The sequence below is a fragment of the Canis lupus genome, chromosome 36 (assembly GCF_011100685.1).
Source record: "Canis lupus familiaris isolate Mischka breed German Shepherd chromosome 36, alternate assembly UU_Cfam_GSD_1.0, whole genome shotgun sequence".
NCBI classification, from domain to species: domain Eukaryota; kingdom Metazoa; phylum Chordata; class Mammalia; order Carnivora; family Canidae; genus Canis; species Canis lupus.
This window is the reverse complement of record NC_049257.1, coordinates 20,385,492-20,404,604: the sequence shown is the minus strand read 5'-3', so window position 1 is coordinate 20,404,604 and position 19,113 is coordinate 20,385,492.

The window sequence follows — 19,113 nt, the reverse complement described above, 5'->3', positions numbered from 1 at the left end:
TTAATGGGAATTGCCATGACAAAATGATTGTTTTTATGAAAAGAACTGTCTTTATCACTAACCAATCAAATTTCATTTTTATTACTGATGTAGAAAAGTTCAAAACCATGATTCATTTATAGAGCGTACAAAAATAAGAAAAGTGTTCAAGAATAGAGGATCATTTACAAAGCAATAAAAAATTAAAACATGCATTTCTCTTACTGGCAAGGCAAATACTTCTACACATAAATGTCTGTAACTGGATTTGCTGAATATTATAACTTCTGTCTTTGAACAAAAAATGAGAAGGCAGAATTTAATATCTCATCTTCATTTGGTATCTTCAGTCCATCTGATAACTGCTTATCAAGAAATTTCAAAAATGTTTGAAAAATGTTAAAAAGTTTGATGATATTTTCTTTCAATTTTCACTCAAATATGGAAGGCTTAAGCTATTATTAATAACTCAAAAGTCTTCACAGAAATAAGACTAGCAAATCTTTATGGGGTATCCATCACCAAATCTTTTAAATTAAAAACTAAAAATCATGTAATTTCAGAGTATGGAATGTTAAAACAAAGCATATAAGAAAATTAAAACTCACATTATGATTAACTATGGACGACTTCAAGATCAGAAACTTTCAAGTGATCTTAACATCATATCAAAGTTTACTAAAAGGCGGGATCCCTGGGTGGCGCAGCGGTTTAGCGCCTGCCTTTGGCCCAGGGCGCAATCCTGGAGACCCGGGATCGAGTCCCACGTCGGGCTCCCGGTGCATGGAGCGGGCTTCTCCCTCTGCCTGTGTCTCTGCCTCTCTCTCTCTCTCTCTCTCTCTGTGACTATCATAAAGAAATAAAAAATTTAAAAAAAAAAAAAAAGTTTTCTAAAAGGCAACTAAACACTGCCTCTGAGAATTTGGGTTCCAACCTATTCATGAATATAAGTGTGATAAAATAAAATAAAACCACACTGCTGTTAATAAATTGTACTTTGCCTCTACTCTGAAGTATAACCTATTTTGTCTTTGCTTTGCTTCTCCATCTGTCTCTTCATTGTCACCTTCGCATGCGCCAGGATGATAAGCACTACAGTATGAGACTATTCACATGACTAGTATGAATGAAAGAAGATTCTCTGAAATTGATGGCCAGTTCAATAACTTCTCAATGATTCCTCAGTGCCTTCCTCAATACTGGAGAATCCTCAGAATACTAAGTAAAACTAACAATATATCTTTATTTTCAGGAACAAAAGAATTGAACACATTTTATTTTTTCAATTATCTGCTACAATCATCATCATTAGATAGTCAAGAGTTTTGCATATACAAGAGTTTTGACCATCAGATGTTAAGAGGCTTGACTACCACTTTCTACATTCTCAATAAATCTTAGCATCACTTAGCATCACTTCTATTTTACAAAGGACTTTTAAACCATGTTTCTACTTCTTTGCACTTCTAGTACCCTTCTAGATGATTTTAAAGTCCACATTTCCCAGGCACCTGGGTGGCTCAGTCGGTTAAATACCTGATTCTTGATTTCAGCTCAGGGCTGTGTGACTGAGCCCCAAGCTGGGCTCTGTGCTAAGCACAGGGCTGCTTATGATTCTCTCTCTTTCTCCCTCTCTCCCTCTTTCTCTCTGCCCCTGCCCGCCCCCCAGATAAATTTCTCTCTCAAATAAAGTTCACATTTCCTAGTAAATACATGGAAGAGGGATGAAATAGAATATACTTTATTACTGATATAAAAGCAAAATGTTGTAAACAGCCTGTTTTGATAATACTTACTTTCAAAATGCTTACATATGGGTTCTGTGGAACCCGTAAAACTACTTTTCCAGATCATAATATAAATTAATGCTACTGCTAGAATGAAGTTATTAATAAATTTAAATAATTAAGCACCCACATGCCCACAATGAGATAAATGAAATATTGCAAGTCTTTTTTTATTCTTTATATAGTTTACTGAGCTTCTAAATAAAGAACAGAACAGATATTGTACGGATTTTAAAAGATTAATAATTACAGTATGATGAAATTAACTGACATGCTTAAAATATAGCAAGGCACTGGTGAAGTAATAAGGTCATCCAGAAAGATGGTATAGGGTTACTAGAAATAAAGACACTTCAGACAACACACTGTCCAAAAACGGCAATAGGATAGCATTACAAATATAACATCCTCAAAGGCTCTTGGGGCAATAAAAAGTGGTATCAGAAACTAACATGTATCACCGTGAACTAGATGATTAATAATGTTATGAAACATCTTATCCTCTCACAAATAAGGAAACTGTAGCCTGGGATAGTCTGCTCAAAATCACAGAACAAGAAGCAGAGCTGAGCTTAGAACTCAGTTCTGTCAGGAACCTGGGTGGCTCGTGGTTGGGCATCTGCCTTTGGCCTGGGTCGTGATCCTGGGGTCCTGGGATTGAGTCGCACATCGGGGTCCCTGCATGGAGCCTGCTTTTCCCTCTGCCTGTGTCTCTGCCTCTCTCTGTGTCTCTCACGAATAAATACATAAAACCTTAAAAAAAAAAAAAAAAAAAAACTCAGTTCTGTCTTACTCCAACAGCCTGGTTCCTAACCTTTATATTCTATTACTTAAGGAGCTTCAATTTTAGGATCCCTGGGTGGCGCAGTGGTTTAGCGCCTGCCTTTGGCCCAGGGCATGATCCTGGAGTCCTGGGATCAAGTCCCACATCAGGCTCCCTGCATGGAGCCTGCTTCTCCCTCTACCTGTGTCTCTGCCTCTCTCTCTCTGTGTGTCTCTCATGAATAAATAAATAAAATCTTAAAAAAAAAAAAAGCTTCAATTTCCCCATCTATAAAACAAAAATAATATCCTGCTTATCAAACAGGATCAAATTGCTAATATTCCTAAAAAAAAAAAAAAAAAAAAAAATTGCTAATATTAGCAATTATGTATCTAAGTCATCTAGAAGTGGCTCAAAAAGGGATGCTTACTCTTATCAGTAACTAGATAATTACCAGCTAAGTTTTAAGGATAAAACGTTTTGGCAATGTCTAATAAACAGACCTCCACTCCTTTAGAGGCAAAGTCTGGTAAAAGAGAAAAACAGGTAAACAGCTAAAAATGATATTAATGAACACTTACAGAGCGCTTACAGTGTGTCAGACACAAGGCTAAGCATTATTATGTTTCCTCATCATTTTTTAAAAATCTAAAATTATCTTCACCATTTTGCAATTTAAAAACCTAACACTTTTTTAAAAAGGAAATAATTTGCCCGAGGTCACACATTTAGTAAGCACCCAGGTCTGACTTACTCCAAAGTCCATCAGAAGTATAAAAGCAAGGTGATAGGCACCTGAGTGGCTCAGTGATTGGGCGTCTGCCTTTGACTCACATCATGATCCTGGGGTCCTAGGATCAAGTCCCAAATCAGGCTCACTGTGGGAAGCCTGCTTCTCCCTCTGCCTATGTCTCTCAGGAATAAATAAATAAAATCTTAAAAAAAAAAAAAAAAAAAAAGGTGAAAGAAGTGATTGATGGGCACCTGGCTGGCTCAGTCCGTGGAGCATGTGACTCTTAATCTCAGGGGCTGGAAGTTCAAGCTCCACACTGGGTGTAGAGATTACTTAAAAATAAAGTCTTAAGAAAAAAAAAAAAAAAAGATTGACACTGTGGGAGATTTCTGCTGTTTAGCACTCAGCATCTCTCACCTTTTGTATCTGGTGGCTCTGTGGAGCCCTAAAGCCTGGAGCCACTCCTAGCACAGGGATATGCAAGGGAGTCAGGCTTGTCCATCACAGTACTCCAACCTCTCAGCTACAGTGACTGCTTCAAATATACTCACACAGCTCAAATCGGGATACTCAACCCTCCCCTCGGATATATGCCCAAGTGACAGTAAAAATTAAAAAATAAATAAAAAATAAAACCTCACATAACGTACTGAAAATCTTGCCATTAAAAGAAAAAGCAGGGGACCCCTGGGTGGCTCAGCGGTTTGGCGCCTGCCTTGGGTGAAGGGCATGATCCTGGAGTCCCGGGATCGAGTCCCACATCGGGCTCCTTGCATGGAGCCTGCTTCTCCCACTGCCTGTGTTCCTGCCTCTCTCTCTCTCTCTCTCTCTCTCTCTCATGAATCAATGAATATTTTTAAAAATAAATAAATAAATAAATAAGCAAATGTAAATTTAAAATACACGGGCTATTATAAAAGATTTTGAAAACAATTCAATATCCAGGATTATTTTTATCCCTCTTCCAAAGTTCTAAATCAAGCATATCATCTAAAGATCCAAGCTATTAATTCAAAACCTAAAAATTAAGAAAATTCGAGTTCAAAATCATAACCTACCCTTCCTTTCCATATTAAGTAACAAGAACAATTCAAAGTCCTCTTCCAGAGATCCCTGGGTGGTGCAGCGGTTTAGCGCCTGGAGACCCGGGATCGAGTCCCACGTCGGGCTCCCGGTGCATGGAGCCTGCTTCTCCCTCTGCCTATGTCTCTGCCTCTCTCTCTCTGTGTGACTATCATAAATAAATATTAAAAAAAAAAAAAAAAAAAAGTCCTCTTCCATGAGGTGCCTGGGTGGTTCAGTGGGTGAGCATCTGCCTTCAGCTCAGGGCATGATCCTGGAGTCCCGGGATCGAGTCCAACATCGGGCTCCCTGCATGGAGCCTGCTTCTTCCTCTGCCTGTGTCTCTGCCTCTCTCTGTGTGTCTCTCATGAACAAATAAATAAAATATTTTTAAAAAACACAAAATCCTCTTCCACTTTAAGAAATGTATCCAACGAAACTACTCGGCAGATATACAAATACATCCATGAAAGCACTGCTCACATCAGAGAAAAATCATATATACCAGTGATGGCTTTAGGATACATCAACTTAGCCAGACTGAACTACAGTTGCCAGAATTCCTTTTCTACTGTTTCTGATCATGGTGAGCTAGAAGGGACATTCTCTGGGAATCCCAGGGAAAAGCAGGCTCTAGGAAGTCAAAGGAGAAGCAACAGTCATTTTGTAGCATATAAATACCTTCTCCCAGTTTTCCAAACACTAATTTAGGAGCTACTGTGAAGGATTTTGCTGATATAAATAAAGTCCCTACCTAATCATTGACTTTACATTAATCCAAAGGGAGATTATCCTGGGTGTATCTGATTTAATCATTTGGAAGTCTTTTAACAGAGGACCTATGAATTCATACACTGCAAGCAGTATCTGCTGCCTGTGTCTTTTCTTCCTCTTAGATCTCCCCTTCCTGGCTGTCTACTTTGTGGATATGGTCCTTGGTTGGCCAAGCATAAGCTTGGCCACAACAGCATAAGCTAATTCCTTGGTGTGTGTATGTGTGTGTGTTTGCATTTGTGTGTAGAGACATCGATACAAAGCTAGAGTTGGAGTGAAAGCTAGAGCTAGAAATCAAAACCCTACAGCTTCTGCTTCTCCAGTTGACCTAATATCACACTAAATACCCACCAAAATGAAACTAGATAATTATGATTTCTTCATTACAATGAAATACTATGCAACCAATGAAAATGGTGATGGGTGATTCCATTAGCAGACAAGGAAACACATCTCAATATTATATGACAAAACAGGTTACTAAAAGTAGGTACATTTTATATTTATGTGTTGTTTTTTTAATTCAGGTGCAGAGAACAAGACAGCTCTGGTCATCAAAGTTTTAATGATGACAGTGAAACATCAAGTCAATCTGGCTGTTATGGTTTTAGCTGATTGTTATTTTATTCTCTTGGATTCCTTCATTGTCTACAATGGTCATGTAGCATATAATCATTATCAGGAAAAAAAAAATTCTCATTTGACAGGAAAAAAAAAGACTTACGGATTAAAATGTGCCCAGAGCATTAAGGGACAAACAAGAGTTATCCAAACAAACTGGGCATTTCGGGAGGAGGACAATGTGTGCCAAAGATGAACTCTACAAAGTATAGAAAGAGAATTTAAGAGAGACGAGATGAGGCTGAAGAGATGGATCAACTTATGGCAGGTCTTATATGCCTCACTCCACCTACAGATGATTCTGAACTAATGAAGGTGTTGAAACAAGAGGAGTCATGTTTGCATTTTAGGAAAATAACAAAATCACATAAACAAAACCTCACTGAGGCTTGCAGTGTGGAGACTGTATTGGAAGGAGGCCACACTAGAAACATGGAAACCAATTCAGACACTACAATGGTAATCCAAGCGAGAAATGACAAAGCCCTGAACCAAAATAACAGTGGCGATGAAGAGAGTAAGCCACTGACGATATACAGTAACGAGTAAGAAATGCAAGATTTTGGTGAAGAATACACTGGTAGAGACAAAAACGATTCACTTAAACTGGGGAGTTCACAGAAGTCTTCCAAAAAGATGCCGTAAGAATGAGGCTCTCAAGAATATCACAGATAGATGCAAAATGCCTTTCAATGTTTCTTTCTTTCTTTTTTTTTTTTTTTTTTAAAGATTTTATTTGTTTGACAGAGCAAGAGAGCACAGCAGGGGGAGCAAAAGAGGGAGAGGGAGAAGCAGGCTCCCCACTGAGCAGGGAGCCTGATGTGGGGCTCAACCCCTGGGATCATGACCTGAACCCAAGGCAGATGTTTAACCTGCTGAGGCACTTAGGCACCCCTAAATGTTTCTAGAAGAAATTATCAGTATGTTAGCTCACACCCACTGAAAGGAATACTAAGCAAACTGTTAAATACACTAAAAATTAAAGCACTCAACTCTAAGAACATTCACAATTATTTATTGTATGTATAAGAAGACTATATAGATATGTATCGCTAATCTCTTAAGGTTGACCTCTTTCAAGAAAACCATATTATTGCCAGAAATAAAATACTCTGAATTGATCCGAGTCACATTTATGTCACTTACAAGTCAAACACTGTTTCCTATAAATTATTTTAGCCACCCCTTATTCACTGCTTGCTCAAATACAATCTTCGAATTTTAAAATTATAATCATTTAAACTACACAAGCAAAATATTCTCACTATAATAATTTGATCGATTCAAAAATGTAGTTCCTCTACCCTCCACCAACTCTCCACCCTTATTACTCTGAAATTACTAGTTCAAATTAGTTGAATATTCTGTTTTTCTTTGCTTACATAAATACATACAAGTTTATATAGGGTTTATTTAACAACAATGGGTTCATACAGTATATATATTATCCTATAACTTGTTTTTTACTTAAGATAATCATAAATTTCAAGCCAATATATTTAACAGGTATATGTATCTCATTTCTATTATTTATAATAATGTGCGCATACGATAATTTGACATGTATATAGCACATTTATGGGGTTTTGCTATTAAAATTAATGCTATAATGAATACTGCTAAATATTGCTTTAAATAACGATCCAGTATTTCTATCAGATAAATTCCCTGAAAAGTTTCTAGGTCAAAGGATGGCATTTTAACCAATCTTGCTATACTGAGTTCTCAAAAAGTAGCAATAATTTACAGACTCACCAACAGTCTGAGGGTAGATGTTTTCTCCCATACCCTTGTCAGTTCTAGAAATTATCATATTCATTTTTGCCCATCTGACAAAATGGTAAACTTTATCTTTTAGTGATAGCATCTTTTCACATGTTCATTGTCCATTTACATTTTCCCATTTGTGAATTGCCTGTATACTTTACCCTTGGTCCTGTTGTCTTTTTCATTTATTTTTGTAGAAACTTATGTCTTTTATCATATAAAGCTTTTCAAATTTTTCTGCAATTTTTCCTCCCAGGAATTTTGGATTCTGTGTCTAACTTAGGCCTCCCCTGCTACCCAAGATTACTGAAAACTATCTCCTTTATTTTTCCTAGTTATTTTATTACAATTTGGTTTTTGTTCTTATTTAACATTTAGATTTTTAATTCATTTGGAATTTATTCTTGTGGTGTTATGACTTGGGAGTTGACCCAAAACAATTTATTGAATTATTCATCTTTAAATACCTCCTTCTAGAGTAATAGATTACAAATAGCTAAAATGGCACACAAATGAAATTCCTAGAAGTTCTTAAATTTTACTGAGACAAAATTCCAAACTTATTAAAAGTTTATTAAAAGACATTTATCAGGGATGCCTGGGTGGCTCAGCGGTTGAGCGCCTGCCTTCAAGCCCAGGGCCTGATCCTGGAGACCGGGGATCGAGTCCCACATCAGGCTCCCTGCATGGAGCCTGTTTCTCCCTCTGCCTGCATCTCTGCTTCTCTCTCTGTGTGTCTCATGAATAACTAAATAAAATCTTAAAAAAAAAAAAGACATAATTTTTCCTTTAGAAGAAATGACACATTGAGGCACATGCATACAGTATACCAGAATCAGCATACAATGTGAAATGGTTGATTTTTTTGAACATAGCAGAAATGGAAATTAAATCAATGATCTAACTTTTAACATAAATGTAAAAACAGAAATAATCACTGTTTGAAATCTCAAGATTATTCATTGATTCAGGTCACAAACATTTACTGAGCACCAACAAACAGGTGTTCAGAATTGTAATCTAGTGGGAGCGTCCCTCTCTTCCAGAAAACAATGTATTTAAGCGAAAAAGGAAAAAAAAAAAAAAGAAGAAGAAGAAATGTACCTTCACGTAAATGCAATGCAATGAAAAACATTTCGGCGAATTTTATGACACATTCAGCACTTCCCATTTCCAAAACACTACTTTATTTCAAAGGTAACCTATTTATCCTGGTTAAGTGTCTCTTCACTCTTGTTGAAAATACTGCCAGGAAGTGAAGATTAATTCCATTTAAAACTAACGACTGCCCGTCAGAGCACATCTACAATACCCATGCCTAGTCTCCTCACTTCCCCGATACTTGATCTCACTATGATAAATAAGAACCTCGAAAACAGAAAACAAATCTATTTACATCAGCCACGTTCATTCACTCCATCCAACCAAAGGTGTTTCTCAAAAACATATGAAGGACTTTTCGGTGAGTCCCAGGGGTCTGGCAAATGGCAGTACTACTGTGTTGCTTGCAGAGGAAGCAAGAATTTCGGTCGCCCTGAAGTGGCATTGGGAAGCGAGGGCGACTTGCTAGGGACAAATCCCCTTAAACTTCAGATCCCACGACCGAGGCTCCCCGCGCGCGCGCAGACGGAGGCCTGGGAGTACCTGGCCCCGTGGCCACGCCCCCGCCCCACGGCCTCCTCCACGCTCCCCAGGCCCTCGCGGCCCAACGGGAGCTGGCCCAGGTGCGCCCACGAGAAGGCAGGCGGCGTGACAGCCCCTGCGGGGTGACCTTGGCCAAGCGTCTCCCCTCCGCTCTCTCTCCTCCGCGCGGTATCCCCAGGCCTGCGCTCGGCACCTGACGCCACAGAACGCAGAGGGGCTCCCCGCGCCGCCCCCCCTCCACCGCAGCCCGAGGCCGCGCGCGCTACCTGCGATCTGCGAGACGAAGGCTTCCGCCACCAGAGACATGGCGGCTGCGCGCAGGCCCGCGGCGCCCGCTCCGCACGGCCCTCGGCGTGCTCGCCGGCCGCTCCCAGGCCCGCTCCGGCCTCCGCGGCCCACCAGGCGCAGCGCACCAGGGCGCGGGGGCGGCGGCGAGGCGCGCAAGGTGGCCGCCGGCCGGCCAGGAACTTCCGGCGCGGCGGACGGCGGCGGGGGAGCACTTCCGCCTGCGCGCGCCTGGCTCGGTGGGCGGGTCCTCGGGCCTGCGTCCCGGCCGCTGCGGGCTCCGGCCTGGGGGAGAGCCGCGCGCGGAGAGAGGGCTCCTGGAGGTGTTCTGTATCCCATTTTGTAACCAAGTTAATTTTTTTTCCTTTTTTTAAGAATTATTTCTTTATTTGCGAGCGCGCAGGAGCGGGGGGAGGGGCCGACTCCGCGCGGGGGGAGAGACTCGATCTCCCAGCGCCGAGGTCACGACCTCAGTGGGATGCTTAACCGGCTGAGCCACCCGGGACGCTCTGGCGAGTGATGTGTTTTAAGCGCACGGTACCAGGCCCTTGTAAAAAAAAAAAAAAAAAAAAAAAAAAATTGTGTGCAGCGTTCGATTTCATGTCATCTTCCCCACAACCCAGTAAGGCCATATTGGTGCCCCCGTTTTATGGATAAGAAAGCAGCTCAGAAAAAAAAAAAAAAAAGAAAGAAAAAGAAAAAAAAAAAAGAAAGAAAGAAAGCAGCTCAGAGAGTTTAAACTACCTGCCCAGGTTGCATAATGAAGCCCAGGTTCAAATCCACGTTAAATTTCCTCTGTTTCACTGTACTGTAGGCTGATTAGTCCATAGACCGACCAGTAGTGTTTATTCCTTTATTCAAAGGTTCTTTGCAGAGAGGAGGCATGAGCAGTGCATCAGCTGAGAGTTTGCTTTTCGATTCTGGGCCCCCGAAAAGTGGCTCATCCTGCAGAATAAGATAAGTTTCACACTCTTCTCCCTTTTGACGGATGAGGGGCAGGAAGAGGAGGAGACAGTACATCCCTTAAGTGACTCTTTAGACAGTTTATACAAGCCTACGATTAAGGAAAGATCAGGATATGTGACAGATTTAGAGGCAAAAAATATTACAAGTGAAACTGACTTCAGACATCATCTGGTGAGCCCAAGCCCCCCTATCCCTGATGAGAAATTCATAACACATGACCACAAGATAAATGGCTTAAAACAACAGAAATTTATTCTCTCCCAATTTTAGAGGCTGGAAGTCCAGAGCAAAGATATCCACAGGCTATCTCTCAATACTCTAGGAAAAATCTTTCCCTGCCTTTTTACAGCCTCTGCAGGTTGCCAGCAATCTTTGGCTTTCCTTGGTTTATAGACACATCAACTCAAATCTCTGGCTTCATCATCACATGATGATGAAGATATGTTTGTGTCCAAATTTCCCTCTTCTAATAAGGACACCAATCATCGGATTAGAGTCTATCCTAATTCAGCATGACCTCATCTTAACTTGATTTCATCTGCGAAGACTATTTCCAAATAAGCTCACATTCATAGGTACCAGGGATTAGAAACATGAACATACTTGTTTCTCTTTTTTAGAGAAGGGGAGTGGAGGAAGTGGAGACACAGTTCTACCCACTATGCTAAATAACAAGTTTTTTAAGGATAAATCATCAATAGTTGCATCACCTTTTGCAACTAGGAAACTTGTTTGTTTGTTTTTAAGATTTTATTTATTTATTCATGAGAGACACAGAGAGAGAGAGAGGCAGAGACACAGGCAGAGGGAGGAGCAGGCTCCATGCAAGGAGCCCGATGTGGGACTCGATCCCGGGACTCCAGGATCATGCCCTGAACCAAAGGCAGGCGCTCAACCGCTGAGCCACCCAGGCGCCCTGGAAACTTTTTAAACTAAATTTAAATTTACCCCCAAAACGTACATGAATATATATATATATATATATATATATATATATATATAGCAACATTTTAAGAAAAAGTATTTTCTTACTGGCTGAGATTGATAAGAGGTTGATAAGAGGTTAAAATAATAGGTTTTCCTTGCTTGTGTTGGGAGAGAGAACACTAATAGGAAAGAATATGCTGTGCCTAGTTTCCTCCTCCTCATCCCATGAATGATATTGGCCAAGGGAAATTAACTGTTCCCCCTATTGGATGTCAATTGAAAGAAAAGCTTTCAATTCCTGTTTCTCGGCACAGTGAACTAGTATAACTTGTAAAAGTGAAGAGCTGTCACCTATTCAAGTTCTATTACCAAGTTTGTTTTGTCACTTTTTAAAACCTGGAATAATCGGGCAGCCTGGGTGGCTCAGCGGTTTAGCGCTGCCTTCAGCCCAGGGCATGATCCTGGAGACTTGGGATCAAGTCTGGCATCGGGCTCCCTGCATGGAGCCTGCTTCTCCCTCTGCCTGTGTCTCTGCCTCTCTCTGTGTCTCTCATGAATAAATAAATAAAATCTTTTTTTAAAAAAAGATAAAATAAATAAATAAAACCTGGAATAAAATCTTTTACTACTTTTTGACACTCACAGATTTTTTTTTAAAGATTTCTCCATACAATAGCGATTGTGTGGGAACCTGAACCAAAGGCCTTAGGATTGGACCAGGAAATCCAAAATCCAACAAGTCCAAAGGGCAAAGGTAAGCCCCAAAGTGGAAGGAGAATGGCAAGATCCGGGGACTGGACATTCATGCGAGAGAAACAGAGCAAGAAGAGAGGCAAAGAAGAATGTGCCCTCAACCTTTCAGTTAGGTGTCTGTGGCTTGATGCATGGCACATGGATGAACTGGGCTGGCTCAGAGGTTGGGACTGACACCAACCCCGTTCTAGCAAGCTTTTGAGAAAGAAACCGGGATCTGCTGGGGGCACCGTCTATACTCAACCCTTTCATCATTGTAACTAGGGAAATAGACTCATCAGCACCATATGGATTCACTTTTTCTCCCTGACTGATGGTTCCTTTCTTCCCACACAGGCTAATTTAGACTGGAAAGAATCTATAATGTGGGAGGTCTTTATTACTAAAAATTACATCCAATAAAATGCAGATGTCCTGACAGTATCCACAAACAAGCTGTCTTTGAATAAATAACCAACTGGAATAAATGTATTTATGCATCTGTATTAGAACAACTGGCAGATTTAAAACTGAAGATCTGTTTGAGATCATAATTAAGGAAAATACAAGAAAACAAGCCACTGGAATTCTTAAGGATGAGGTTATAAAACAAAAGTGCTAGGGAATCCATATGTTACTAAAAGGATAATCACACAATTATTTAAAATAAAATATTGTTTGTCCTAATAAAATCACTTTTCTTACAAAACTGTTCTGTCATGAAAATATTTTCATGTCTCTAGATTTTATGTTACTATATTAAAATAGGAAATACACAGCTATCATGATGAATATATACTTTATTAACATTAAAATACTAAGGCATTTTATCTACATCTCATTTTTCTCTGACAGAATGTTAATATTTTAAATGTAAATATTTTCTTTTTTTGAAAAATGCCTGCAAGATAAAATTTTGGCTGAGATTCCTTCAAAATTATTCTACTTACTTGACAATGATAAATTCAGGTCTTTTTATCAAACTAGTCCTCCCCCCTCCCCCCACAACAGAATTAATTATGGATAATTCAACTAATTCAAATAAAGTGTTAATACAATTAAAAACACTAAGTTAACCATGTTATGCCCCAGAGCGTTTTTGTTCATCTGTTAACATTTTTTACTTCTTTAAAAATAATGGAACTGTAGGGGCACCTGGGTGGCTCAGTGGTTGAGTGCTGCCTTTGGGTCAGGTCATGATCCCAAGGTCCTGGGATCGAGTCCCACATCAGGCTACCTGTAGGGAGCCTCCTTATCCCTCTGCCTGTGTCTCTGTCTCTCTGTGTCTCTCATGAATAAATAAAATCTTTTTAAAAAAATAATGGAACTGTAGACAACTACAAGTGACCTGATATATGGGGTTTGCAAAGATATTTTTTAAAGGGTACAGAAATGTGGCAGCCATTCATCCTTACATTTCTTAACTCATCCATTTTGTTTAATTCCTAAGAAATCATAATCGACCCAGAACAAAGTTTTTATCATTTTCTCACTTTCAGATCCCACCATCTTATATATTAGGCTAGCATACCCTCAAATGAAGTGCAGGCATATTGACCACAGCACTACACTTTGGGAAATATCTACACTATTGATTATAGTGGGCCTAGATTCTTCAAATGTTAACTGGTTTTCAACAGTAATTAAAATGTGAAATTTGGGGATCCCTGGGTGGCTCAATGGTTTAGTGCCTGCCATTGGCCCAGGGAGTGATCCTGGAGTCCTGGGATCGAATCCCACATCAGGCTCCCTGCATGGAGCCTGCTTCTCCCTCTGCCTGTCTCTCTCTCTTTCTGTCTCTCATGAATAAATAAAATCTTTAAAAATAAATAAAATGCGAAATTTCCAAAACATTCTGCCAAATTAGAATATGTGTGTTGTCTCACTTTTATAGTTTTATGTTATTATTGGGAGCTGAGTCTTATAACTAAATCTAGTGAGAGTGCTTTTCATTGGTGGTTTATAAATGTCTTTTCTACTGTTACAGGAACTGAATTAGTTAGGACTTTCCTGGTTGCAAATTATGGAGACACAATTAAACCTAGCTAAGCAAGCTTAAGTTTATTGCCTCATGGTGGTAGAAAATATACCATAATGGCTCACAAAACTGAATGAAGAGCTCTAGGAACTCTCCTTTCTTCTCATATCTGTTCAGCTTTGTTCTTCTAACCAAAGACACACCTCTTCCCAGCTGGCAGGAAAAAATAACTGCCTAAAGCACCAACCTAACATCTTCTTAGCTTGGCAGCCCCAATTTCCATAAATTAATCCCAGGGAAGAATTATAATTGCTTGGATGTTATTACCCTTGAATGAAACATTTTGTCCAAGTGAATGGGTTCAGTGATTGACCAGGCAAGGGTGGAAAATGAGAGAAAAGATGCTAGGCAGCCGATACCATAGTACCATGGTCCACAAGAAGGATAAGGAGCACTAAAGTGGAGTTTGTTTTAAAACTACAAAAGTCATCTAAGCTCTTTAATATTTTTATGTCCATAAAGGGGTTAATAAAATGTAAATGATGCCCTAACTACTGCTCCTGGGGTAGGGTTGGAGGAGCAAAATTCAGATGATTGTGTTAACTAAGAAGAAAAGCTAAGAATGCCTTCAGTGGAATTATATTTATATAGACATATATTATATTCTTATATTTATGTAAAAGTAACTACTTATAAATATAGTGAGTTAACTCAACCCTAAATCACTATAGCAGTAAACTTACAGGTTTTCAAAACAAAACAAAAAACCTACACAGAACTGTCTCATCCCTAGTGTATATATTACCTTTCCAGAGCTGGCTGACAAGGATGTGTACTTTCTAAAGCTATAAATGATATGTGTGAATAAAACAATGTGGAAAACATGAATGATACTATAAGTAAAAAGAGTAGAATTAGAAATGTACTTGGGGACTCCTGGGTTGCTCAGTGGTTGAGCCTCTGCCTTCAGCTTAGGGCATGATCCCGGAGTCCCGGGATCGAGTCCCACATCGGGTTCTCTGCAGGGAGCCTGCTTCTCCCACTGCCTGTGCCTCTGCCACTCTCTCTGGGTCTTTCATGGATAAGTAAATAAAATATTTAAAAAGAAAAAAAAAAAGAAATGTACTTGATTGTGAATACAACTATGCAAAAACATGTATATGAAAAAAAGCTTTTCTCAAATGTGATAGCCTTAATACAACAGAGTGGGATTTTGATTTTTTTCTTTTTGCTGTTTTTTAAACTCTAATATTTTTATGCCGCCTTTACCATTTTTTTAAAAAATGTTTTTATCATGCTGGGTAGAACTTCTTTAAAGGTGACTGATATGGCAAGTGCTCTGACCTGTCTACATCTAGACCTTGCAAAACATAGACCTTATTAGTCTTAATTATACTGCCAAGAACTTATCTTAGACCAGCTCCGTGTTCCATAGCAGAGATTCATTTCCTTCATAATAATAAGAACACAGGCAGATAGAACAACATCCAAAATATCTTACTGTTTGATTGTATGTCCTTATATAAGACTATGTACATATGGGCAAGTACATCTCATTGTGTGACGACTCTTGTTTAATACTTAATGATGGGTTATGGAAACTGGCAAATTTTGTAGATCAGTTGTAGACACTCTTGCTTTTGATGATAGTTTGGCACTGGTTTTAAACTTTATCTGAGTTGTCATATTTTACCTTATAACCCTTAAAGCTAAAGAGTTGGTGGTGGTGATTCAGAAGCCTGAAGTAAGAATGTATACAACATGAGTGTCAAAAACAAGGTAAAGAAATGGGCCTAAGGGGATCCCTGGGTGGCTCAGCGGTTTAGCACCACCTTCAGCCCAGGGCATGATCCTGGAGTCCCGGGATCGAGTCCCACGTCGGGCTCCGGGCATGGAGCCTGCTTCTCCCTCCTCCTGTGTCTCTGCCTCTCCCTCTCTCTCTCTCTCTCTATGTCTATCATAAATAAGTAAATAAATCTTTAAAAAAAAAAAAAAGAAAAAGATAAAAAGAAATGGGCCTAAGCACTCCTGAGGACTTGGAGTCACATTGAGAAAAAGGTTCCCATGATGGTGAACTGATAACATGTCAGCGTCTAGATTATGCCAAATGACATGGCCACCAATATTTTCAGATAATTTAGCTTTGCCTTCTTTTCAGATTAGAATCTACCTTAGAGAATGAGATTCATTTCACTCACTCATTCATTCATTCATTCATTCAGCAAGTCATTATTAGATCCCATTTTGCAATGCTGGGCCCTCACCTAAATCATAGAGATACATGGTGAACAAATTTCAGTGTCTTCTCTGAATTACAATCCAGTTGAAAAGAGGGACAACAAACAAGCCATTTAGACACAGTATAACAAGTGCTATGAAAGAATATTTGCACCCACTTAAAGTCATAAGCAATGTTGCCTAAGAAATGTTTCAAGTTGTCATGTTGCCATAGCTACCACAACTCTTCAGCAGAGTGAAATGTCCTTGCCAGGATACCAAATGCCTTTCTAAAATTTAGATATATGAAAAATAACTTCTTGGGCTGGTATTACTGTACACCTTCAGTAATCCAAAAACTTCCAACTATCTAACACAAAATTTTATCTTGGCACATGTTTAAAGTCTTACAATCTTTAAGAGGAACGATATCCTTTTTTCATGGCAATTCTTAATGTTTTCCTTTCCAGATAAAATGAAAACATTTCACTATATAATTCTTCAAAATTAAAAGCAACCATCTGAAGCTGTTGCTTAGTTTAAATTTCAGTGTGAAATATTTGGTAACTTGCCAGCTTCCTTTTTTTAAAAACAGTATCCCAGAAACTCAAATGGAATAGAAACAGCTAATTTGGAGTAGCAGCACCTCTTGCCAATCACAGCAATGGTTTCCATTTTGTCTCTGGAAAATTTTTTATGAGTGACTGAATATTTCTCTCTTCACGGTTGAACACAGTCATTCACATGAACCCATATGAATTTTATCTAGACCTTCTATTTAGTTTTGTCTGTATTTTACTGTCAGTAGAGAACCTAAGTCCAAGTATAAAAATGACAAAGAACATCTGTCTCTGCTTGGTTCAAAGTTATATTAATTTTTTTTAAGGCTTTATTTGAGACACAGAGAGAGCACAAACGGGGACAGGCAAGGGGGCTGGTTTGGGCAGAAGGATGAGCAGACTCCCTGCTGAGTTGGGGCCAGTCATAGTGCTCCACAGAGGGCTCAATCCCAGGACCCCAAGATCATGACCTAAGCTGAAGTCAGACACTTAACCAACTGAGCCCCCCAGGCACCCCCAAAACTGTATTTATAATACTAGTAGTGTTATCAGGCTACTCCTCCAATTCATGAAAAAAAATTACTGCATGTGAAACACTCAAAGCACATTCATTGTATATAGACTGAAACTGAAGTAGCAGAAACTCAAGGCCTTTCACCAGTTTCAGAAAGGATAAGAGAATTCAATGTCTCCACAGAGGATGCCTTCATCCAGTTTTCTCCAGAGGATTTATAGCTAAACTGAGAGAATAGAACCCCATATCTGAGAGAGGAGAACCTGCCTATATAATATAGCTATAGAAGTGTAGTTGCACAATACATAAACACAAATAGGGAAAGCAAAGAAACTCAGTATTTAAAAATGAGATGAAAAAAAAAATTAAATAAATAAATAAATAAATAAATAAATAAATAAATAAATAAATAAATGAGATGAGGGATCCCTGGGTGGCGCAGCGGTTTGGCGCCTGCCTTTGGCCCAGGGCGCGATCCTGGAGACCCGGGATCGAATCCCACATCAGGCTCCCAGTGCATGGAGCCTGCTTCTCCCTCTGTCTGTGTCTCTGCCTCTCTCTCTCTCTCTCTCTCTCTGTGACTATCATAAATAAATAAAAAATAAATAAATAAAAATAAATTAAAAAAATAAAAATGAGATGAATATAGAGTGAGCAAAGATGATGCCTAAAAGAATAAATTTTAGGAAAAAAAAGAATAAATTTTAGGGGCACCTGAGTAACTCAGTTTAAGCAACCAACTAGATCTCAGCTTGAGTCTTGATCTCAGGGTGGTGGGTTTGGGCCCCACATTGGGCTCCGCAGTGGGCAGGAGCCGACTTAAAAAAAAAAAAAGGAATAAATTTTAAAGGTACTAATAAAGGAGTGCCTGGGTGGCTCAGTCGGTTAAACGTCTACCTTCAGCACAGGTCATGATCCCAGTCTGCTTCTCCCTCTCCCTCTCCCTCCGCCCCTTCTCCAGCTTGTGCACTCCCATGCTCTCTCTCTCTCTCTTTCTCAAATAAATAAAATCTTTTTAAAAATATACTTCAATATCTAATAACAATTTAAAGGTCTTATAAGTAGCTTGTATGTTTTTCTTATGATAAACTAGAATGTATCTTTCTACTTTTATTAGTCATTATTTTGTTGAAGTGTATTTTTTTGGGGGGGAGGGCAGCAGCACTTCACATTTATTGAGGGCCTGCCCCCAAGGAGCTCACAGCCTGGGGGCCAAGACCCCACATATGCTGGGGTGGAGGAAAAAAAGAGGTAAAGGCAAAGAGGCAAGCAATGCAGAGACACCGTGGCCCAAGCAAAGGGGTTGCAAAGCAGGCACAGGCGGGGGGTGGGGGGTGAGGAGCAGGGGGGAATGGTGGCCCTGCAAGTCCTGCCTAGACCTCAGGATCACGGACCAAGCACAGGACTCAAGGCTGCCCCTCCCCAACCAGGTTGGTACCACCTGGGTGGAGTTGGTACCACCTGGGTGGGGGTGGCACTGGGGTGCCCCGGCTCCTACGCCTGCCCTGAGCCAGGCCCCCACAGTGTCAGCCTTCTCCACCCAGGACTGGACCATGCTGACCCCTGACAGGAAAAGGGCAGGCAGCTCAGGTTTGGGGGCCCTGACCAAGGCAGCAAGGTGGAGTCCAGGCCTGTAAGGGAACAGCTTGAAGCCTGGGCAGTCCTAGGTCCCTGGGCAAGGCTCCCAAGGAACTTCCAAGGTTCTCATGGAAGCCCCTGGGCCAGCTAGGGAGGGAAGGGATAGGTGCCTGAGGGGAAGGAAGCAGAACCCTGGTACCCAGGAGGGATCCCCAAGAGGCCCACT